Source organism: Solanum verrucosum, unplaced genomic scaffold, assembly GCF_900185275.1.
Source record: "Solanum verrucosum unplaced genomic scaffold, falcon-dt-bn FXZP01000107.1, whole genome shotgun sequence".
Lineage (NCBI taxonomy): Eukaryota > Viridiplantae > Streptophyta > Magnoliopsida > Solanales > Solanaceae > Solanum > Solanum verrucosum.
In genome coordinates, this window is record NW_026020273.1 from 440,258 (window position 1) to 466,664 (window position 26,407).

At 33.8% G+C, this 26,407-nt stretch overlaps 2 pseudogenes; one reads left to right on the forward strand and one right to left on the reverse strand.

The window, feature by feature from the left end:
* Nucleotides 1-17,732: 17,732 nt before the first annotated feature.
* On the forward strand, nt 17,733-19,602 carry LOC125833788 (glucan endo-1,3-beta-glucosidase-like; annotated as a pseudogene).
* A 2,101-nt stretch (nt 19,603-21,703) lies between these two features.
* On the reverse strand, nt 21,704-24,269 carry LOC125833787 (putative UPF0481 protein At3g02645; annotated as a pseudogene).
* Nucleotides 24,270-26,407: the final 2,138 nt, after the last annotated feature.

The following is a 26,407-nucleotide window of genomic DNA, read 5'->3' on the forward strand; positions in this document are numbered from 1 at the left end:
AGGTACTCAAGGTTTTGTGGTGTATTGTGATGCATCTAGAGTTGGTTTGGGTTGTGTCTTAATGCAGAATGGCAAGGTTATAGCTTATGCCTCCAGATAGTTAAAGGTTCATGAGAAGAACTACCCAACCCATGACTTAGAGCTAGCTGCTGTAGTATTTGCTTTGAAGATATGGCGTCATTACTTGTATGGTGTGCATGTCGACATATTCACTGATCACAAGAGCCTTCAATATGTGCTTACTCAGAAAGAGCTTAATCTCAGACAGAGGAGGTGGTTAGAGTTACTCAAGGATTATGACCTGAGTATTCTTTACCACCCAGGTAAGGCTAATGTTGTTGCTGATTCTTTGAGCAGGTTGTCTATGGGTAGCACCGCCCATATTGAAGAAGGAAGGAAAGAGTTAGCAAAAGATGTGCACAGACTGGCATGCCTGGGAGTCAGATTTACAGATTCCATAGAAGGAGGAATAGCGGTGACGAGCAGGGACGAGTCATCATTAATGTCAGAAGTGAAAGAGAAGCAAGATCAAGATCCCATTTTGCTCGAGTTGAAGGAAAATGTTCAAAAGCAAAGAGTATTAGCTTTTGAACAAGGGGGAGATGGTGTTTTGAGATTTCAAGGTAGATTGTGCGTACCTATGGTAGATGGACTCCAAGAGAAGATTATGGATGAAGCTCACAGCTCCAGATATTCTATTCATCCGGGTTCCACCAAGATGTATCGTGATTTGCGTGAAGTTTATTGGTGGAATGGCATGAAGAAGGGCATTGCTGAGTTTGTTGCTAAGTGTCCAAATTGCCAACAAGTGAAAGTTGAACACCAAAGGCCCGGTGGTTTGGCTCAGAGGATAGAACTTCCAGAGTGGAAGTGGGAGATGATCAATATGGATTTCATCACAGGGTTGCCAAGGTCTCGCAGACAACATGATTCTATTTGGGTGATTGTCGACAGAATGACAAAGTCAGCTCATTTTCTACCGGTAAAGACTACCAATACAACAGAAGATTATGCCAAGTTGTATGTTCAAGAGATAGTGAGACTTCATGGAGTCCCAATCTCCATTATTTCAGATAGAGGTGCACAGTTTACTGCACAGTTCTGGAAATCTTTTCAGAAGGGCTTGGGTTCAAAGGTGAACTTAAGTACTGCCTTTCACCCTCAGACGGATGGGCAAGCAGAGCGCACTATTCAGACCTTAGAGGATATGTTGAGGGCTTGTGTGATCGATTTCAAAGGGAGTTGGGATGATCACCTACCTCTCATTGAGTTTGCCTACAACAACAGTTATCACTCTAGCATCCAGATGGCTCCATATGAAGCTCTTTATGGGAGAAGATGTAGATCTCCTATTGGATGGTTTGAAGTTGGTGAAGCACAGTTGATAGGACCAGATTTAGTTCACCAAGCTATGGAGAAGGTGAAAGTGATTCAAGAGAGGTTGAAAACGGCACAGAGTCGTCAGAAATCCTACACCGATGTTAGGAGAAGGGCGTTAGAATTTGAAATAGACGATTGGGTATATTTGAAGGTTTCACCCATGAAAGGCGTTATGAGGTTTGGTAAGAAGGGGAAACTTAGTCCCCGGTATATTGGACCTTACCGCATAGCCAAGAGGATTGGCAATGTTGCTTATGAGTTGGAGTTACCACAGGAACTAGCAGCGGTTCATCCGGTATTTCACATCTCCATGTTGAAGAAGTGCATAGGCGATCCTTCATTGATCCTACCGACTGAAAGTATCAAGATCAAGGATAACTTATCTTATGAGGAGATTCCTGTTCAAATTTTGGATCGTCAAGTTCGTAGGTTGAGAACGAAAGATGTAGCCTCAGTTAAGGTCCTATGGAGGAACCAATTTGTTGAGGAAGCAACTTGGGAAGCCGAAGAAGACATGAAGAAGAGATATTCATATCTCTTTGAATCCGCAGATTAAGGTATTAATTTCCTTCTTAGTGCTCTATAAATTATAATGAGCATGTCGTTATTGTTGTTGTGTTTGCATGGTTGTTTGTTGGGTGTTGAGTTGATGTTACACCCTTAGCTTTGTAAGAGTTACCTCATTCGAGGACGAATGTTCCCAAGGGGGAGATATTGTAACATCCGACAATTTAAAAATGAATATGAAGAAGCTTGAAATTTGGAAATAGTCATTTTTGGAAAAATTTAAAATCTGGAAAATTTGGCTAAGTGTGGAAATCAGTGAGTTTTTGGCCAACTTTGAGCAGTCATAACTCCTAGCTCAGGATGAGTTAGGAGTAGTTCCAGTTATGGTTTCGAACTTGTGGAACGATCTTTCCAACGCCACTGAGTTTGCTCGATTCCGAGTTCGTATGAGCGAGTTATGATCTTTGAAAGTTGGGCAGTTGGCAGGGATTCCGTTCCGGAAATTTAAGGGCATTTTGGTCTTTTCACAAATAATTTCTTTTGAGCTTATATTGTTGTATTAGGCTGATATTTGGATCATTTTGTCCCATTTTGAAAGAGAAAGAGTTAGGGTTCAAGAGAAGAAGAAGAGAAGAAGGAGAAGAAGAAGAGAAGAAAGAGGAGATCAACAAGATTTGTCAAGATCATTGTGGATTTTCGTCGGGGGTGATCCCTATCAAGGTATGTGAGTCTTTAGTGTGGGTTTATCCTTTCCCCCCACATACCAAGCTCGTTTTTATGATTTGAGAAGAGATTGGATTTGTTGTTGAAGTTGTTGAAGTTGTTAGTTGTTGTTGATGTTGTTAGTTGTGTTGTTGAAGTTATTGTTGGTTGTGGGACAGGATTGGGCTGTGTATTTGAGTTGTGACCTATTGTATATTGAGGGATTTTATGATCCTTAGTGTTGGTTGGTTCATACCCCCACACACCAACTCGTTTTTAATTCCAAGAGAAGATTTATTGGTTGTTGAAGTTGTAGTGGTGTTGTGTTGAAGTTCTTGCTGATTTAGTACAGATTTCTGGCTGTGATTTTTGAGTTGAATCTATTGTATAATAAGGGTCTTTATGATTCTAAGTGTTGCTGCTGAAACCTTGAGGTTGAGAGGGTTTAGAATTGGAAAGAAACAAGGGGAAAAAGTCGGATTTTTGGGGAAAAAGGGGCTGGGCTGTTGCACCTCTCCTAGTGCCAAGGACACCAATCCTTCCCTTTCATTCACCATTTCTTTTTTTATACATGTTCCTAGGTATTATACCTATGTTTCCTAGTTGTTTCCAACACTCCAAGGTACTTCCAAAAGTCAAGTAAAACTACAAGTCAAGTGAAGTTAGTTTCCAAGTCAAGTGAAGTTAGTTTCCAATTCAAGTGAAGTTAGTTTCCAAGTCAAGTGAAGTCAAGCTTAGAAGTAAGTAAGTCAAAGCAAGTCTTTAAGGTTTTCCAAGAGTCTTCATTGAGCGTTTTAACTTCATTCTAAGGCTCAAGTTCCAAGTTAAGTATTGAGTTTCAAGTCAAGTCAAAAGTTAAGAGTTTCATGTTAAGTTAAGAGTTTCACATCAAGCCAAGAGTTCAAGTAAAGTAAAGAGTTTAAAGTTGAGTTCTTTTCTCAAAGTTATTAGGGAACTATGTATTCCCAAAGAAGTTTTAAAGAAATGTTTTTACATTTAAACAAGGTTGGAAACTGAGATTTCCAAAAAGCCTTCGGGCTAGTTTTTGAGTAATTATCTCATATCAGCAGGAAGAAATATATTTTAAAAACATAAGAGCCAGTACATTTTTGGGAGTAGTATCGAGCACCGAATTGGGGGAGCGTTCAAAGAACCCACAGCCCCCATAGAACCATGTTAGCCACCATGGGTAGAAAAAGATCATACTTTTTAGATGAATCCTTTTCAGATTAGACTAGTGGATCCATTAGGCAGTTCAGGTCTTATACCTTTGGCCGGGTATAAGATGCTCTGGCAGCGTGAGGTCGATCGCTGTATCATCACTATAGCTCTTATGTGATGGTTGTCGGTTAGAGAAACTCCCACAGCAGTTATTGTATTTTTCATACACAGAGATTATTGTATTTTTTATATACATCAGTTCATTGTATTTTTATACACATTTCAGGCTTATTGTATCCTTGTATACACACAGAGTTCATAGCATGTTTTAAGCAATCTTTCTTTATATCGCACTTGTTTTAAATTGCCTTATATTGAAAGAAGTCAGTCAGGTTGAGTTAAGTTGAGCCAGGTAAGCTATTCAGTTTCTTCCAGTTTTCCTTCTAGCCTTTGTTGCTTAGTTTTCCAGCTTGCATACTCGTACATTCCATGTACTGATGCCAGTTGGCCTGCATCGTTTGATGATGCAGATTCAGGTACCCCGGATCAGCATCCTGCACGTCGTTGATCCAGCTGAGCACTCCAGAGTCAGTGGTGAGCCTCCTTGCATTCCGGAGGACTCAATTATTTTGTGTTCTTAGTTTTTGTTTTATTAGGATGTTGCGGGGTCTGTCCCAACATCCATCTCAGTATTTTAGAGGCTTCATAGACAGACAGTCAGTCAGTTAGTTTTGAGTCTCTCATCTATATATATATGTAAATATTCTATTTTGAGATTCGAGTTGCCTTTATGGCCATATTTTATAAGTTAAGTTGTTTTGTAATATTGCATTGCATTGAGTTATTCTGTTGAGGTTTCCGCTGAGTTAAGAAAGCCAGGCCAAGGGTTCGCTTGGGGCTAGAAATGGTCTCCGGGTGCCGGTCCCGCCCAGGGTGTAGGCTCGGGGCGTGACAGAATCCCTTCTTGATACTGTAGAAATATTAGGTCGTCATACTATTTTTCTTTCACTAATGCCACTAATGATTATTCGGCAGTATTTTGTACGACTATGCCTCCATCTTCGGCTTCTAGAAGTCGGACTCCTAGGTTGTCCAATTTGTGAACATCTTATACTACCTACTGTTGTACACGTGGTAAATGTCCTAGACTACCCATAGATAGTTGACTAAGAGCATTTACTACCACGTTAGCTTTACATGGGTGGTAGAGAATGTTCACGTCATAGTCCTTCAACAACTCTATCCACCTTCTTTGCCTGATATTCAAGTCTTTTTGCTTGAAAAGTTATTGGAGATTCTTATTATCTGTAAATATATCAACATGTACCCCATACAAATAGTGTCGCCAAATCTTAAGAAAAAAAAACTATTGCATCGAGCTCCAAATCATGAGTGGTGTAGTTTTGTTCGTGTTTCTTCAATTGTCGAGAAGTGTATGCTATCACCTTCCCTTTCTGCAATAAGACGCACCCTAGGCCAATGCCTGAAGCATCACAATAAACTACATACCCTTGTTTACCCTTTGGTAAGGCCAATACTGGCGCCTTAGTCAATCTATCTTTCAGCTCTTGGAAGTTTTTCTCACACGCATCAGACCATTGGAACTTCACAGCCTTCTGAATCAACTTGGTCAATGGTGTAGAAATAGAGGAGAAGCCCTCTACAAACCTGCGGTAATATCCAGCTAGTTCGAAGAAACTACGCACCTCCGTCGGAGTAGTAGGCCAAGGCCAACTCTTTACACCCTTAATCTTTTGGAAGTCTACTCTAATACCTTCACTAGAGGCCACATGGCTAAGAAAATCCACAGAGTTCATCCATAATTCACATTTAGAGAACTTGGCATATAGTTGGTGCTCTCTAAGTGTTTGTAGGACATCTCTCAGGTGATTTGCATGTTCTCTAGAATCACGTGAATATATCAAGATGTCATCTATAAATACAATCACATACATATAAAGAAAGGATTTGAAAACCCTATTCATCGTATCCATAAAGGTTGCTGGAGCATTTGTTAGTCCAAATGACATGACGTGGAACTCAAATTGTCCATATCTCGTTCGAAAGGCTGTTTTGGGAATATTTACTTCTCGAATCTTCAGCTGATGATATCCGAATCTAAATTCAATCTTTGTAAAGCACTTAGCTCCTTGCAATTGATCAAATAAATCATCTATCCTTGGAAGGGGGTATTTTTTCTTTATCTTCACTTTATTAAGCTGCCTATAATCTATACACGTCCGCATTGTGTCATCCTTCTTGCATACAAATAGTACTGGAGCACCCTAAGGCGATATGCTAGGGCAAATAAAACCTTTGTCAAGCAAATCTTTCAGTTGCTCCTTTAGCTATTTCAATTCTGTTGGCGCCATTCTATAAGGAGGAATGAATATAGGCTAGGTACTATGATCTATGTCAATACCAAAATCAATCTCTCTAATTGGAGGTAGTCCAGGAAGATCGTCAGGAAACACATCTGGATATTCATTCACAACGAGCACAGATTGAAGAGTCTCTATCTGTTTCTCAGCTTGAAGGTCTCTTACATGGATAGGGTGATATAAACACCCTTTATCTATAAACTTTTGTGCCTAAAGATAGGAAATAAACCTTCCTCTAGGCATCATAGCATTACCTTTACACTCTAGGACTGACTTGCCCGGGAATTGAATCGAGCAACTTTGGCTCGGTAATCAACCATAGCATAACAAGATGACAACCAATCTATGTCTATAATGACATCAAAATCAACCATTTCTAGCTCTATCAAATTTGCCAATGTGTCACGGCCACATATTGTTATTAGGCACCTATAATAGACCCTTCTAGCTATAACAGATTCTCCTACCGGAGCGATACTGTAAATGGCTCATGTAATAACTCTAGCTCTACTCCTAATTTCTTAGCAACAAATGGAGTAACATATTATAGGGTAGTGGGTCTATCAATGCATATACATCATAAGAGAAAATAGATAAGGTACATGTAACCACATTTGGAGATGCCTCTGAATCCTGACGACCTGCTAGTGTATACATCTGATTTGGGCCAACTCTGGAACCATATCCTCTACCCCTGCATGTACCTCTCCGTGCTGGTGGTTGAGGGCCACATGATGAAAAAGGTGTTGATGATGAGGATGCTCATGCAGAGCTAGTATATTGTGGCCTATCACCTCTACCCTCAACTCGAAGCTTGGGACAATCACGTATCTTATGACCCTCAACCCCACACCCATAGGAAGCGGTAGATCCATATCAACACTCTCCCAAGTGAGATCGGCCACAATGCATACAAGTAGGTTGAGGTGGTAGTCCTCGACTAGCACCTCTCTGATAGTGGGGATTAGGAGCCCTTGAAGTCTAACTATGCTCCTACCTAGGTATCGATGATTGAGCTGAGACACTAGCAGTAGAGCGTGTCTGGACCTCTATTAGAGTAAACTCTAGCATATCCCTGAAATATTCCAGCACTCTTAGCCCTCTTATTTTGTTCCCTTTCTCTCTCATCCCTACGATTTTATATACGGTATTTTATCTGTTGAGCATGTGCCATAAGTCTTGCAATATCCATATACCGATATAATGCAACAACGGTGCAAGAACCAATCAAATGATCCCCAAGTCCACCAATGAAGTGATGCATCCTTGCATTTTGGGTGCTAACCATCTCAGGAGCAAATCTAGCCAACTGAGTGAATTGCATGGTATATATACTCCCTAACGCTAAGGTTGTTTTGTCGAAAGTTTAAAAATTCATCAACCCTCACTTCTCTAAGCTCTAGTGGAAAAAATTGCTTCATAAAGGCCGTAGAGAAGTCCTTCCAAACTGCTGGAGGAGCAATTTGTTCCCTAGAGTCCACCCACATCTCGTACCAAGCAATAACGACATTTATTAGCTGATACGAGGCTAATTCAACTTCCTCAGTCTCAGAGATATGCATGACCCTAGGAATTTTGTTGATCTCATCTATAAACCGTTATAGGTCCTCTGTCACCCTAGATCCTGTGAACACTGGGGATTCATATAGAGGAAATCACGTACTCTGGATCAAGCTGCCTTTTCCCAAATCGTACTAGGCGTAACTTCATTTTGTCTTTGGACCTGAGCAGCTACCAACTGAGTGAACAATTGTATTGCCCCTCTAAGATCTTGCTCTAAGGCACCTGGTGGCGGTACATGCAGTACATGAACTACCGTTGGTACTACTGGAGGTGTAGGAACTCTTGTAGCTCCTTCTATCCTGGAAATCTAAGGACCTGGAAGCATAGGACATGGTAAGCTCTGTTGATTGTTGTTCTGATCACCTACTAGTTGGGACTGCTCTAAAATGGCTGCCTTCTAAGTATTATTAGTAATGGACCTCGGGCCTTCATTATCCTTGTCTGTACTAGACATGATCTGAATCACAAATGAAAAAAAGAGTTTGAGTCAGAATTAACGTTCTATGACTTAGCTGTATCACACGATCTAGATTATGAAAGAAGGTAAGATTCCTAAATGCCTATGTAGTCCCTAAATTATAAATATGGCGCGGAACACATTTATAAGAAAGGTCCCACTAGACACAGCTTAATAGACTCCCTGAGACACTTGAACCTTGTACTCTGATACCAAGTTTGTCACACCCCTAACTAGAAAGGGGTGTACATCAAGGATATACACAAGCACCTGCTAATTATCTTTACTAATCTCATGCCAAAGTTGTAGATTCATAAGCAGCAGAACCTATATGAAGAAAATACTAAATCATAGATAACAAAAGGGCCCACTGGGCTACTTTACAATGGAAACAAAACTAAGTGTAAGAAGTCTCTAAAGAGTATGCATATGAGATTCTGATAACTAGTCGGGACAGTACCTCGACATACCCATTTTGATATATATACATACGTAGCAAAATATAGGCTCTAAATATCTGATAGCTCCAAGTAGAGGTGGAGCTTACCAACTGCTAAATTGGAAGTCTCTAGTCTACTGAAAATGTTTGTCGTCCTGAGTACCTGAGCCTGTAGTGACACAAATGAAGCACCACAATAATAGGGACGTCAGTACATATAAAACATGTACTGGTATGTAAAATAAATAGAATAACAAGTAGACATGTAAGAATGCGAAAATGCATCAAATATCAAGATAGGCAAATCTGAGCATATGCATGCAGAAGACATAATCCGTAACTGGAATTGTTACAAACCTCAAGGGTCCTCATCTAACATTTCGTGGCTTAATCATTTATATATAGAATCCCTATAATTTGCCTAAGTGGTATCTTTACTTCATTATATCACTTCTTTGCTCTTTGTAAAACTGACTGTTAGGGAATCACATTGATGGCATACTGACAACGATTAGTGAACCCTATATGGAATCTGTAGCCCACTGTCACGACCACGCGTGAAATCTCATAGTATAGGTAACGAGGTCTATCAAGGTACACCCTAGGGCTCTTGTATGGTCTGTCTGCAGGCCTGTATCAAATCCACGACGGAAAATTCCAGCTGACTATATCTAAATTCTGTGAATAGATTAGCATCGCACGTAGTAGCCCTAAAAATACCCACCCGACACTGCAGAGTAGTCTATAATCTCAACTGCATGCAAATATTTATAACAATTAATTCATTAATCACATATCTCGTGCCACAATTTGTGATTACTTTCTTTAGCATGAGAATCATTTATCTTGTGACCTATACACTTACGCACAGTCTGTGGCCAACTGCTTTCTTTAAATTTAAGCAACATGTACAACGCTAACTTCTAAGAGTTTCAACTGTAGACAAATATAGTTGTGTGAAACATATTGCTTCCTTGAAGAGTACTGTAACTCTATAGGTTTAGGACTCAACACGAGAGGGTTTATAAAATACGATAACTTTCTTTCAAGTATCATAGAATCTCTAGTGACATTTATCGAAAGAACATGCTAGTTTAGGTCGTGCCTTAAGGGCAAAAAAGGTTTTAGCTTTACATACCTTACTACGAGACTTACTATCTACGTCGTCAAACTCCTCTGCTGACAACTTTATCTATAACATAAAACCATAAAAACGATAGTATAAGAAACTAATCAAGAATAGCAACAAGGCCAAAACACAATAATAGTTCATGAGCGACAATCTCAACAATTACCTTAGATGAATGGCATATTGCCACACCCTTCTCTTTCTCTACTTTCCAAGTAGGCTTATGACTTATTTACATGTTCAGTATTACTCTTAAATCCTTTAACCACAAAGAACCATCCCCCTTAATCATCCACACTTAATATAAAAAGTAAAATTCATGGTCTCCGAACACCATTCCACGGGTTCTTTGTTAACGATGTCGAATTCCTTTATAAGCTTATAGTTTAAGTTGGTAGAGAACTAATGCCATAAATTAAAATAATATGAGCTCATATAACTAGCTACAATATATTCTTAGCGATTTAGGCATTTCATCAAACTCTTGGTGAGCAACAAACTTTCAAGAACTATAAGAGTCGCGTTCTCTATACCTAGCCTTCCATTTTATCGTAACCAACTTACTTCCCCAATACAATATCATTGACCCCTCATTTGGTCAAAACAACAGCCAACACAACCTTCTACAAACTCCCTCCTCACCAAAACATCAACTACCATGGGTAAAACATGGACTCACGGCTTCCTATCACCGTCCCGTGAGTCCTACCCGCAAATTATACTTAAAGCATTCTTGGAATACTATTTATGGAGATAGAAGATGAGTCATACCTATATATCCAAGAAAAGCAGCCCCTGCCCTTTTCTATACTCCAATAACAATACTTTTTCCTTCAAGAAAATATTTAGCTAAGTATATCTATAGGTCCATGGAGAGGAAGACACTTGATTCTAGAAGAAAACCAACTTACCTTAATCTTTGGAGGATTGAAGGTGAGAAAAGCTTGAAGAAATAACTTGAAACCAGTCCTTACACGTTCTTGATTATATGAGAAAGTATATCCCAAACTTCTAATATAAAAACAACAAGTTTGGCCGACTTTCTCTAAAGTGCCACATGTCCCGCAGTGATTGGACAATGCGCGAGTTTGTCGTAGAATGAACATAACTTTTTACTCTGATATTGCTTTAACGAGCGGTTTGTTTTGCTGAAAACTAGACTCAAATACCTTTAATTTGATTGGTTGTAGGTCCTCTTACTCTTCATATATTAGGAGATATGCTCGTTCAAATTCAGCTGAGAAATGAGATCATTTGTAGTATTCCTCCATAATGAACCTTTAAACTTGAATCTTTTCTTTAATGATCTCTTTGGCCTAAAATTTTTGTTTGACCCTTCAAATGAATAGATATAAGGGTTATATGGTATGCTTAACCATTTTCAATGATATACTTTCCCTGATATAACATATATGGATTGGTGTTTACGAGCCGCAAATGTATTTTAAGTTACGGGGTATCATAGTTGTATGCTTTTTATGACCTTTGGCAAATTATATTGTATAGTCTGTGTATATTTTCTATGACTTTTGACTATTTTTTATATAGATAAAATATGATTATATTTATTGTAAATTAATTCCTTTATTGTATATATTAAAAATCGGTCGTGTATATATATATACTCTCTAACTTAAAACACCTAATTTAGTATTTCTTCTATATTTTATATTTTATTTATATGTTCTATATTTTATTAAAAGGTGACGTCTTTTCACATTGACAGGTAGTGACTTCTCCGAAGAATTGTGACTTTTTTAAAGAGTTGTGACTTTTTCGATAAATTGTGACATTTCCGAATGGTTGTGATTTTTCTAAAGGGTTATGACTTATCTGATAAGGTACGATAAACAACTTTCCATACTATCTTTCTTGGCTATCAATAGAGAATTTTTCTCACATTTTTAAACTACGATGTTTTATGTTATTTTATTATTATTTCTCTTCTTAAAACAAGAAATATTGTGAGAATTGTTCAATTAAGCAATTACAATTTTTTTTATTATCGGTAAATTAAATATATCAACAAAACTTGATGCAACAAGGAGAATGGAATAACTCAACTTCAAACGAGAAGACTATCTAGATAATTAGGGTGTGTTTGGTATGAAGGAAAATATTTTTTAATTTTCTCATGTTTGATTGGGTTAAATGTTTGGAAAATGTTTTCCAAATCAACTCATTTTCCTCAAATTCAAGGAAAATGACTTCCCTTCAAAAATTAAAGAAAACATTTTCCAAAACTTTCCTCCAACTTCAAATTACAATTTTTTTTTTTTGAAAAAATCATTTTTTTCCGACGAAAAAAATAAATTTAAAGTTTTTTTTTTTAAAAAAAATTGTTTAACTTCAATTTTAAATTTTTTTACCCACCCTCACCCCCTACCCTCCCCCCCCCCCAAAAAAAAAAATAATTAAAGTTTGTTTCAAAAATATATTTTCTAATTCAAAAATTATTTTTCATCCGACCCCACCCCCCTACCAGCCCACCCCCCACCCTCCCCTCAAAAAAAATTTAAAGTTTGTTTTTAAAAAATATTTCCAATTTCCTATTTTTATTTTTTAACCTCAACTCACGACCCCCCCCCCCCCCCCCCCAAAAAAAATAAATTTAAAGTTTGTTTTTAAAAAATATTTCCAATTTCAATTTTCTATGTTTCCACCCCCACCCCCTAACCGTGATCCCCCCAATCACCCCCTCACCTCCTCCAAAAAAAATATTAAGTTTGTTTTTAAAAAATAATTTCAATTTCAAATTTTTATTTTTTCACCCCACCCCCTCCAAAAAAAATTTAAGTTTGTTTATAAAAATATTTTTAATTTCAAAATTTTATTTTGTTACCCCATCTCACCCCAACCCCACCCCACCCCACTACCCCATTCTTCCCCCAAAAAAATTTAAGTTTATTTTTAAAAATTATTTTCAATTTCAATTCAAAAATTATTTTCTACTCTCTAGTAAAAATAAAAGATATTTTCTCAAAAGTATTTTTCATTCATAAATCAAACACACAAAAATCTTTTCCGGAAAATATTTTCTACTCTCCAACCAAACATGAGAAAAGTCCAAAGTCTACTTGTTTTCCAGGAAAACATTTTCCTTCATACCAAACACACCCTTAATGTGTACTCATTTTCATTGCCATATATATACTTTTGCAACAACTTCTACTTAACAAGAAGTTCAATGATTTTCTGTTGCACAAACTATGAAAAATATCAAATTGTTGGAGAAAAAAAATTGATCAAAAACTTATTTGAAGAGTCAAAACTAGATTTAATAAGTAGTCCTCCGTTTTAAATTTATTTGTTGTACTTTTATTTTTATTTGTTTATAATAAAATGTTTCTTTTTGTGGGGGGAGATGTGGATATTCTTTAATTCTAACACTTCATGTTACATGTTTAAGACCACAAAGATAAGAAAATATTTTTGTATAATGTGCATATCCTTAAATTAAAAGTCTTCTTTATTTTTTTTAAAATTTCGTATCAAATTAAAATTAGACAAATATATTTATATATATATATATATATATATATATATATATATTAAATGTTAACTTATTATAATACCCCCGACTTAAATCACAAAATTTTATATATCTTCTATATTTTATATTATATTATATCATATTTATTTATACTATAAAATATTATATTAAAACCAGACATTTTCAGATTGAATGGTCGTGACGATTCCAAAAAGTTATGACTTTTTAATGAGTTATGACTTTTTCAAAGGGTGTGACTTTTCCGATGAGTTATGACCTTTCTGAAAGGTTGTGACTTTTCTAAAGGGTTGTGACTTTTTTGATATGACACAATAAATATTTTTTCATGCTACCCTTTGTTGGCTATAAAAGAGGGGTTTCTCACATTTTAAAACTACGATTTTTTTTAAGTTTTCTATTGTTCTTAATTAATTCTTAAAACACCAAATTTAGTATATCTTCTATGTTTTATATTATATTTATTTATATTATTTTATTTTATTTTAAAATCACACACCTTTTCTCATTGAATGATTACGACCTTTTCAAAGAGTTGTGACTTTTCCGATGAGTTGTGACCTTTTCAAAGGGTTGTGACTTTTCTGAAGGCTTGTGACTTTTATTATTAAACACAATTAGCACATGTTCATACTGCCCTTTGTAATTAACTATAAAAGGAGGAGTTTTCTCACATTCTAAACTACGATTTTTTTTTAAGTTTTCTATTCTTTTCTTCTTAAACACTCAAGTGTGATTTACAGATGTTGAGAATTATCTCAAAGTTCAGTGGAATTTGAACACTCTATAACTTAAATGTTAAATTAATATAATACTCCAACTAAAACCATCCAATGTAGTATATCTTCTACATTTTATATCAATATTTATTTATTTATATTATATTAAAAGCTCAAACTCCAACAATACAATAATAACTATGTAACATACTATAGGGGAGGGAGGAGAAACTATATTTAAGAGGTGTAACTAACACATTTAAAGAGTGACATTTTTATTTTTACATATCACAATTAATTTTAAAATGAGAAAAAAAGTTTTTTTAAAAAAGGAAAAAGATAAATCTATTTGAAGGCCATAGAGAGGTGCCACATTACCTTATCTATATCTAGATTTAGGGAAATGGTCTGAAAAATACTTCAACTTTGGCCGAAATTTTTGTTACGATACCAAACTTTACGGAGGACCTATTACCCCCTAGACTATTTAATACCGTATTTTAAATATATATATTTGCCCATACTTAGTCTATCTTAATTGAGTGTGTCACACGCGCATTTTAATTCATAAAATTAATCAAATTAGTCAATACGTTCCCTTTTAATAAATATATTTGAAATGTCAAAAAAGAGGAAATCAATCATCACTCCTAAACCTGTCTCGTTCCCAAAATTTTCTTTCACTTAGGCCAAAGAAGAAATCAAAGACCAAATCGTGTAAGTTGTTGAGGATTCTTGATAGTGTGTCTGAAATCGTGTTTCTTGATAGCGTGTCTGAAATCGTTATGTGACTATTCCTGAACTGAACTAAGAAAGTAGTAGTTCTTAAAGGTTAGTCCTTTTTCATGTCGTCTAACCTTAGAATTGAATTTTTTAGCAAAAATTATCTAGGTTTAGTTACTATTGACGTTATTGCTGATTTTGTTGAAGTAAAAATTGTTAGGGTTTGTCAATAAGGCTACAGAAGCTACTCCATTTCTTCTTCACCTCAATCAGTTTGTCTACCTCTTCACAGTCTGAAAGCACTCCTCCCATCTGTTTCACACTAGATTGTTCTTCCAACTGGGTAAAGACAGATTGAGCTTCCATCTCCGTAATGTCTATCATTATAACTATTGATTTCTTCCATCTCCTTCATTTTATTTACATTTGCAACTAATAGTTCATTCACGTCCTTCATTTTCTTCACCAACTTATGAATGATGAACTTAAATCGTTCATTAACCATATCATCCCTCCATCGAAAATATTTACACTTTTGTGATTCATAGTATGGACAAGATCAAAATCTTCTACCCAGATTATTATCAGACCAAGAAGTTTTCAAAGGGAGCAACAAACCGTGAAAGCATTGCACTTCTTCATTCAACTTTGGATCATCTTTATCAAAACAAATGCTATTCAAATCCAATTTTACATCTTCCATGGATAACCCTAACAATTTTTTTTTAGAAATCTGAGAAAAGAAATTAGAAGCCTTAAATAACAATAGAACAAATAAGACCAACAAAGAAAAAAATCTGAAATTAAAGAATATAATTTGTTTAATACAAAGCTTACTTGTTAAGCCCTTCAATGGTGGTTTTCAGATTTGTATTCCAGCGAAAGAGAAAGGGTGTAAAATGAATTAGAATTAGAGGTAAAAAGAAACAGATATAGTTTAATCACTGTATTGATATGTGACATTTATTGATTGGGCATAAAAAAAATTATTGTGTTCCCTATGCGCCTGTGCGTCGTGCTTTCACGCACTTGACCACCTGGGCAAATATATATATATATTTAAAATACGGTATTAAATAGTCTAGGGGGTAATAGGTCCTCCGTAAAGTTTGGTATCGTAACAACAATTTCGGCTAAAGTTGAAGTATTTTTCAGACCCTTTTCCCCTAGATTTATATTATAAATAGTTATAGGTATTTTCGAGTATTAATTTGACAATTTCAGTAGCCACTATTCCTAGGATCAACTTGTGTGTTAAACTTAACCTTTAGAAGGCTAATTATCTTGTGACTTGTGAGGCTCATTCAAGTAGGGGCATTCGTGGTTAAGTTTGGATCAGTTATTGATTAAACTAAAAATAAAATCAATCTAGTAAGTTTTTAAATTTCTAAAACCAAATCAAACAAAATGAAAAAAAATTACCGTCGGTTTGGTTCGATTTTTCTATTTTTTTAAATTTGAAAGTAATATTTTTTTTGAGGACATACGTATCTTGATAGACACAGTCACCTAGTATATGAGCAATCCACATTAAATCTACCAAGAGTAGGGGTGTGCGAAAGTCGAACCGACCAATAAATCGAACCAAAAAAAGTGTTATTGATTTATTGTTATTGGGTTATTGGGTTAACGATTTTGTAATGGTTTTATAAAAAAAAATTATTGAGTTATTGGTTTGGTATTGGTTTTCACTATTGGGTTATTGGGTAAGCCAATAAACAATTAAGACTATACTAATTTACAACTTTTACCTATACATAAGTATTAAATATTTATCTCAACATCTTACTAGTTATGTCTTTGTGATTTAGCCTTCAAAATATACTTCAATGTGACTTTGAGTTCACAACTTTACATTATACAAATCGTCAAAACCTAAGGTAAGAACCCTATTCCTCTTAATTTCTCTTTGTGTTACACAGGTATAGTTCTTTTCATATTTGTTATTATTGTTTCTATTTTATGAGCATTTGTAAAGTTACATTATTGTCTTGTCATGTTAAATTTATTAGAGAAGTCATATATTTATTTTCTAAGCATTTTTCTTATTGGTTAAACCAAAAACCAAACTGTTAAGGACCAAAACCGATAAAAAATATCTTATTATTTTGGTTATTGATTTAGTGTATTTAAAAACTGAAAACTGATAAATCGAACCGATAATACATAAAACTGAATCGATCGATGCACACCCCTAACTGTGGGTTCAATTAAGCAATTAAGCAATAATAGAGTTATTATTACACGAACAAAGTGATTCAATTAATAGAAAGTGTGACTATCTTATGTGAGGTAGGATAGGTAAAGACTAATGTAATGGATTTTGAGGGACTTGGATTTAGGGTTGTAATAGTTGGGCTAAAATTTAAAGTGTTGGGCTTGAGAAAATGGTAAACTTAAAGAGTTAAGTTAATTAAAATTTAACAAAATATTTGTATTTAATTTATGAAAATATATAAATAATTATAAAATTTGTATATCTAATTTCTCGGTCCGGTTTGGTTATTTTTGTGGTTTGTATTTAGTAAAACCAAAACCAAACCAAATATTATCGGTTTTCAAAATTTAAAATCAAACCTAACCAAATCAAACCAAACCAAATATCATTTTTTTTAAAATTTGGTTCGGATTATAATTCGAATTGACTTTTTAACCATAACCATGAATAGCTCTACGTTCAAGTATGCGGAAAGTTCTAATTAAATCGGAGGTAAAGTTTATACTTCATTAAATTTTATTATAAATTAATTAAGTAATTTTATCTAATAAAATTTCTTTTCGATAGTTTAAAATTTAACAACTTATGAAGTTGAATTGTTTTAAAAAACTTACAAACTTTTAGAATTAGTTCATTATAAAAAACGAAAAAGAAGTATACTTGAGTATCAACCTAGAATTCAACCAAACCACACTAAGAAGTAACCAAGAACCATACTCATGAAGAAAATTACGTAGAAGAGAATAATCTGAACCATGTCTCCCCATGATATTTTATGTTGTAGATTTCCCAGAACTCCTAGCAAAGAGAAAAGAAATTTAGTGAAGAAATCAAGTACACTTATGGGAATGTTAATTCAAGACGTCCTTTTGGTTATATACTGTGCCTTCATTCTTCATTGGAATTATTCCACAGGTTCCTAATGATCATTTATATTCCTCCTCTTCTAATTCCAATACAATTTTTTCAACGAAGTCTTAACTTATATGATTCGACAGTGTAAAAACTTTAAAAGTATATTTTAATATCATTATAACAAAAGAGACATTTAGCAGTAATTGAGTTAATCTCATTAATTCTGGAGTCGCTAAAGCCTTTAACAATATTTATATAGGATGTTGGTTATAAATACTCATTTTTATTATTGACGTTAAATATAATATACTGGGAATTATATTATATTGACGCTAAATCTGAGATTTGAGAAGTCAAGAGTAAATATATTACTCCATCGTCCATCCGTTTAAAAAAGAATAACCTAATTTGACTTGGAATGGAGTTTAAGAAAAGAAAGAAGAAATGTCAAATGTACCAAAATGTCCTTTAATCTTGTTGTCTTAAACATGTCACGTGAAAAGTTGAAGTTAAAGTGTTGCCAAAAAAGGAAATGGGTCATTCTTTTTGAAACAGATTAAAAAGGAAACTATGTCATTCTTTTTTAAATGGAGGAGGTAATATTTACCGTATAGACTACATGAATAGTTACCAACAATAGGAATTAGTCTAGAGTTCAACCAGTATTCATCGATCGTGTAAATTTTTTACGCTATCAGGTACTAACAACTTGCTAGGGTACTAAACAATTAATGTCAACATTTACTTAATTACACTATCAATGTATTTATGTTAAACTTATTTTAACCTAATAGTGTAAAATAAAAATGTGAACTTTCAATACTCATTTTTCAATTTTGTGTCTCCTACAATTCCATAACCTTAGTGATTTAATTCCTTGCAGTTGAAGCAACAATTGGAGTATGTTATGGCCGCGTAGGTACAAACCTTCCACCACCATCAGAAGCTATCAATGTCATAAAAGAAAATGACATTTCGAGAATTCGTCTATTCAATCCTCATCCAGAAGTATTACAACCATTTTCTGGAACTGGAATTGATCTTTTGATTGGAGTACCTAATGAAATCTTACCTACCCTAGCTAATAGTCCTGTGAAAACCTCCATAAAATGGCTACAATCAAATATTTTTGCCTATGTTTCTCCTAATCAAGTTAAATATTTAGTAGTTGGCAATGAAATATTCCTTAAAGATCCATTTTACTCCCCTTATATAGTTCCTTCAATTTCAAAACTTTATCATGCTCTTCAAACATTAGGCCTAGCTACAACCATTAAGGTTTCTTCTTCAGTTCTTCTCATGCATCTACCATACTTTCCAATTCATACCCTCCTTCATCTGGAACTTTTGAATCTAATGTCAAACAATTTCTTGTTCCTTTATTACAATTTCTACGTGACACAAGATCGCCATTAATGGTGAATGTTTACCCCTTTTTCACTTACATTAACAATCCAAAGTATGTTTCATTGGACCATGCACTATTAAATAGGTCATCATACATGTGGAATATGACAAGAATTGGCTTATGACAACATGTTTGATGCTTCCATTGATGCATTTGTTTATGCCATGGAGAAGGAAGGATTTAACGATATTCTTGTGATGGTCACAGAGACAGGATGGCCAACTTCTGGAACTGATGGCGCGAGCATTGACAATGCCTTTACTTATAATGAAAATATTGTGAGAAGAGCTTTGAACAATGTTGGCACGCCTAAGAGGCCTGGAGTTGGCTTGGACATTTTTTTGTTTGATATGTTTGATGAGAATGGAAAAAGTGGGGAGGAGTTTGAGAGACACTTTGGTATTTTTGGAGACAATGGAATTAAAGCTTATGACATTAGGTTCAACTAGAGTAAGATAAATAATGTAAAAAAATAAAAAATGGAGTGGAATTGTCTCAGTGATTCTCTAGTTCTGAGTAAATTAATATTTTTGAGGTGTGGTTATTATTAGAACGTAATTACTGTTATTGCACTTCACATGTTGTTACTGTTTACTGTTTTACGACATAGGTTGTTAGATATGTATGCACCACTTTAAGAGTTTATTCTCTTATTTTCCTAATTTATTGGTTTAGTTTCCATGGTAGGAATTTATATATTAGTTCTTTATCGAATAATAAAACAGTCTTTTGTTTCATCTTGCTCTATTACTTATATGGTATCATAGCTCACATCTAAATTCTCAGGGATTCTTTTTCACGCTTTGACTACCATCACAAACTCACTCTTAACATGCTTGAGAACGTAAGGAATGTAGAATCTACTGGCAGCAACCCTAACAGTTGTTGTTTCCATGCTTATTTGTGGGCACAATTTGTTCGGACATCTTGACAATTCTTCTCCCGCTCCTTCATCAACTATCACAAAAATAGTAAAGAAGTGGCAAAGCTAGCTTACAACACTTGGTTCCGCCAGGATCAATTGATCCAGAATGCAATAATGGCTTCTGTCGATCTGACAATTGCTTCAACCGTGGTTGTTGCCTCCACTCCTAATTGCTTGGGACTCCTTGCACCTGATTTATGCCAACAAGTCCCAAACGTGAATTTTCAGCCTTCATGATTAGTTCACACGACTATCAAAGGATTCTCGTCCAGTCATCAATTATCTCCATTAAGTATGCTCTATCTACAATGAGCTCGCCACTGCCGGTGCTACAATTACCAACAATCAGTTGGTAGTGAAAGTACTGAGTGATCATGGGTTAAATTTTTGTGAAATTTCCGTTGCAAGAGATTCCATCATCTCATCTGAAGAATTGTATGCGAAACTAATTGATTATGACCTCTTCCTCAAACATGAGGAATTGAAGAAAGAAACTCCTGCAATAATTGTTGCAATGGCCACTCACGACAAATCCCCCAATTCAAACTCATTGATTCTTTCTCTTTAATTCACCCAATGTTTATTTCCTTGAGATTTATCACGAAATTAATATCATTCATTCCTTGATTTCAACACACTTGTCTTTATTCATTTTAAGAGTTTGCCCCGAATTTAACTGCTTGTGACAGTGTACCTTTGGATCATGTTGACTGACGTGTTTCATCTTTCTTTGTTAATCATCAAAACTGCATAAATCCCAACAATATATACCAGGACTATTATTGTTAATAATCCAAAGCAATTAATTTGTTGCAGAAATTGATTTGAAAAAGAAAAGAGAAAGCAATAAAAGGCTGTCAATGTCCACTCGTATCGCAAAATTTATGTACATTTTCAGATTATTTACTTGAGGTCGCTGTATGAACATATAAATTTTAAATTTTGAATTTCCCTTTGAAGCAGAGAACGGAAAAAAATCGACACGATTAATTTCTTCTGACGACCATTTTCATGTTGTTTAAAAATCATAGTAGGAAATGAGTCATTAATGACAAATTGTCAACCTTAATTTGATGTTCCCTATACAGTGCTTTATCATATGATAATAATAGAATTTATTCTTCCCTCAAGATTTCCATATCTCCCAACAAACAATAACATGAATTGATTGCAGAAGAAGTTTCTGAACTCTGTTGTAAGACTTCATAGCCCACCAATTTTGCAAGGATGGTTTTAGAAATTATGTAATGCAAGTTATTTTTAATGTAACAAATCAAACCGTTGTGGCTGGAAGGTGGTGCTCACACGACATGTGATCCACAAAACTTTTTTTGTCCTGTCATTTTTATATATTGTTTTTCTTTCATCTTTTCACGATTTTTCATCTACCCCTACTTCTCCAAAGCTACTATGCACTCTTTATGCCACATTAGGACTCGGGGCATGGTGTTTATATCAATTTGAGCTAGTATGTGAGGATCGTCATAGGACCCCAAATTTAAGTTTGGGAGGGAAAATATGTATTATCCCATCATTTAATTAAAGATGGAACACATTCTGAAATCCATCAAGACAACTTCGATACAATATTAATCCCTTAAAAACACATAATTTTATATAAACAACTACTTAAAAAGGCTTATGAAAGCTAGAATAGTTTGTATAGCTGTGCATAAAGAGGAGTATTATGGCTGCCACAGTTGAAATTCCTGCCCAAGGACTATTGAAGTAATTGTGCCTCAAATTTGCCTTCATTCTGTTCCATAGTTGTTCACAATGTTGAATTACTTTTCTGCATTCTTCTTTGTAATAGAAATCACTTGAGACATTGACCCCTTGCCCAATTTTATTAAAGATGCTAGCTAATTCATTGTCCTCTCCTAGATTATTGCTTATGATTCCTTTTCGACGAAGTACATTCACATCTTTGTCTTAGTCGATAAGATAATCCATGAACACTGCAAAATCACTGAAATGTTTAGGAAGTACATCACATGTTTGTTGCTCGTAGGCAATGAGATTTCTCAGGAGGGTCTCTGTTACATCATCAACTTCAAAACAAGGCATTCGCATCCGTCCATTCTCAAATTTGATATCAAACAAAGTTGTCCTATCTTCAAGGTCACTATAAGTATTTCCAACTTTTGAAAATCTAACTCCTGCTTCGCAAAGCTCTGTTACGTTAGGCATATTGGCATGCCATGTTTGGTAGTCTTGATCTTTTGATATAATCTTCAAACTTAAGTCTTGAACATGCCATAAAGAATTATAGTATGAAGGATGAGACGACATGTGTACGAGTTGAAGCAAATGTTTGATGCATTTGACATCACCTTCCCTCTCAAGATAGGATGCATGAGCCATCTTTGGTAATATAGAAAAAAAAGTCTCCTTTACTAGTTTTGTGATTGGTACTTCATCAACTTCCTTTGTCATGTATTGAAGCTTGGTTAGCACAAAGAAAGGAAGTTGGTTTTCTAGTAACAACAAGTCTCGAAGTACAAGGTTTATCATACAATTTGTGCTTATTATTTTGTCTTCTCTATTAGGCTTCATTCCACTACACTCTCGAATAAACTCAACCACGAAACATCCATCTAGTAAAAGTATTTCTGAAAATTTGTCAACGATATCATTGTCCAAGTTCTCTATATCATCGTAACACTTTAGTGCTATGCCTTTAAGTTTCTCAATTTCAGTAATGCAATGTTCCACATCAAGCCCCCTTTTACGCTGGAGAAATCGTCGTAGGTACATCAATTTGTACTTTTCCATTGAACCAAGTTGTGGATTCTTTTTATGGTAAGGACCAATGGAGATCAACATTGGTGTATAAGCATCTGGATTTGATTTTCGTAGCCCTACGTTTACTTTGAATATGGCAATGAATTTTTTAGATGTATATTTGTCCAAATCCTTCAATTTTTCATCAATGATATGATTTGCAGATTTATTGGTATATTGACCATTTATTTTTCCTGCTTCTTCTATCTGTAATGAGTAGAACATAATCATTATTTTTGCAACATTATGGAGATATTTACAAAAAGGATTATGGAGAAGAGTGAGTTCTTTTTGTATTTTCAATCTTTGAAATTCTATACATAGGGATAAGGAAGAAAATAGAATGAGAAAGGGTATTATTGTAAATTACAAAATATATAATAGTTACCAACCAATAAAAGGGATTACTATTACTTTTGGCAATTGCTAAAAGAAAAAAAAAATTGAGATCCCTTAAGTTGTGAATATATGAAAATTATTTTGGTTTACCTTGTTCCATTTTATACAATGATATGATACAATAAAATTAAATTTTTAGTATTCTAATTAAATTTTGAAACACTTTCAATCTTGCATTTTATACAAAAAGAAAAAAAAAAGTAATGCATATATGTTTGACTTTTAGAGAGAGACATTATCTTTTTTTGTTTGATGAAGAAGTGGACATTGATCATCTATTGGGGTAATCTCAATAGAGTGTGACATCCCTCTTTGACAACTTTCCTTTCTTGATGTATGGTTCCTACAAAAGAAAGATATCAGGATAATAAAAATATTTTTTACTAAAAAATGTTTAGTGGTCATTTCTATAAATATTTTAACTGAATAAGTAAGAAATAAAATTGTAATGTTTTCATATGAAAAAAAATTAGAGTGTTTCTCATTATTTCAGTGAGATTTTACTTTCCATCGTTCATTCTTTTTCAGTGAACTAGTTCAATAAAAAATGAGTGATTTTTTTTCTTCATAGCACAAATTACTCATTGATCCACTATAGAAAAAAACTTTATTTTTAATAGTGTATGAGTTGAAAATAGTATAGTATCAAAATGGTATAATATTAAAATATTTAAAATTGTAATATGGTAACCATGGAAGATTGTTATGATTGAGTGGTTAATATTCTTTTATTCATGCTAAAATTCGCACGGTTAAGTTGGGTGAATGAAGTTACCTTTAGTAAAGAGAGCACTTCACCTTTCAATATGAAGCTTTCTAGCACGATTTTGAAATAATCAATCTCCAAAGTAAATATTCAACACCAAATATAAAATAGAAGATAAAAACTAATATCAAGTAAGAATCTCAAGACTCAAATAAAAGTATGAGTTATTTTGCATAGATAATTATTTTGTAATGTTTAGCATAAAATGAGATGGTGCAGAAAGTTACCTCTTTGGTTAGGCTGTGTTTTTTCTTATGTTGGTCACTTCTACTCTTTGCTTCTCCTGGATTTATAAAGGGGAAAAAGGGTGTGTTTGGTATGGATGAAAATATTTTTCAAAAAAAATTTTAATTTTTTTTTTATATTTGATTGGTCAAAATTTATAAAAATAATTTTATCTTAAAGTTTAAGTTTCTTAATAATTAGGAAATTATCTTTCCGAGTGAAAATATAGAAAACAAGTTTTATAAGTGACATTCTACATTAATTATTTTCTTTCTCACCTTTCAATGCACCTAATCCTCATCCCATATACTCCACCCCTACCACTCTATAAGTAATAGAGTCGAGATTTTCACTAAAATATTCACAATATGAAGAAGTAAACATAGAAAAAAAATCGAAGGGAATTTTTATCTATTATATATACACAAAAACTAATTTCAATAATGTATAAATAGTATATTTTTTCTCCAAAAAAGTGATGCCGAACTCCACCCTTGCACCCAACAACCAACTCTCACCCTATTTCCTATAATATTTATTTTAACTCTACATAAAATTCTTTAAGATAATATTTTCTACTTATAAATCAATTTATTTTTTATATTAAATAATTTTTGATGAAAATATATCGACACACCCAAGATCAATAATTGAAACCAGTATCTTGATACGTGGCCTTGTTTTGGCCTTTCAACTCAAAATACTGTTGGCAATGAGAAGTCGTTGACTCTAAGTCAATGATTCATTCTTTCCCTCAATTATTTTGCAAGCTCGGCGTGATTAGAGATATTGACTTATTTGTGGTTCTTATCTATTTACTAGTATAAAAGGTGTCCGTGCTAGCACGGGCTTAATATCTTAATATTTTTAATTTTAATTTATATGATGTAGGTAGAATTTTAAAAGTTAATTAAATTTTGATATGATTTTTAGATATTTAAGTTGTTAATTACTTTTTGTTTGTGCAAATTTATTGTGAAGAGTTTCATTAAGATGTTCATAATTAATGTATTTTTTGTCATCGATCGATGATTTTTCACTCAAAGTAGTTATAAGATATAAACAAATATTACCGACGTTCGAAATAATTAAAGTCATAGCTAAAACGAATTCCATAAAGCAATAACTAAAGAATATGAATTTAAAACTAAAAGTCATAGCTAAAACGGATTTCATAATTTCGAAAAAGTTATACACTAATTAAATTAAAGTAGAAAAAAATAAGTAATTTTTTTTGAAATATTTTTTCGAAACACGCTGAAGCATGCATGTCTTCTTGAACTTAAAACTAAAATTCATAGCTAAAACAGATTCCATAATTTCGGAAAAATTATACACTAATTAAATTAAAGTAGAACAAAAGAAATAAATTTTTAAGTTTTTTTAAAAAAAACACGTTGAAGCAGACACATCGACGGATAGGAAAAAATTATACACTAATTAAAATAAAGTAGAACAAAAGAAATAAATGCGAAAAAATTATACGCTAATTAAATTAAAGTAGAACAAAAGAAATAAATTTTTAAGTTCTTTTTAAAGAACACACTGAAGCAGATGCGAAAAAATTATACGCTAATTAAATTAAAGTAGAACAAAAAATATATTATTTTTTAAGTTTTTTTAAAGAACACGTTGAAACAGGCACGTCGACGCAACACAAACGGTCTCTTATATAATAAGAGAATATATATTTCTTCTGACCTAATTCTTGGTAACAAATTTTAATATAAACTTTTGTTAAAATTTTGTATTTATATTAAAAACAATTACAAAAATATATATAATAATATATCTAGAACTTAGTAAGTACTCCCTTTGTCCTAATTTATGTCATACTTTTCATTTTTCGAGAGTCAAACAATTTAAGTTTGACGGAAAATTTGCGCGTGGAATCTTCAATTTTTTCGAAATGAAATTTATATATTTGTAAACTATGTAAAAAGTACTATAAGTCATAATAATTGACAATTCAAAATAATTATAAGATATATGAAAAATTTACGATCAAAGATAAATTTGTTTAAATTTCGAAATTCGAAAAGTGCCCCATAAATTGAGACGAAGGGAGTAATATTTTTTAAATCTAGAATTCATAAATTAAAATTTTGGGCATGTTTGATTCGAACTAACTTTAATCTCATTTATCCATTATTTG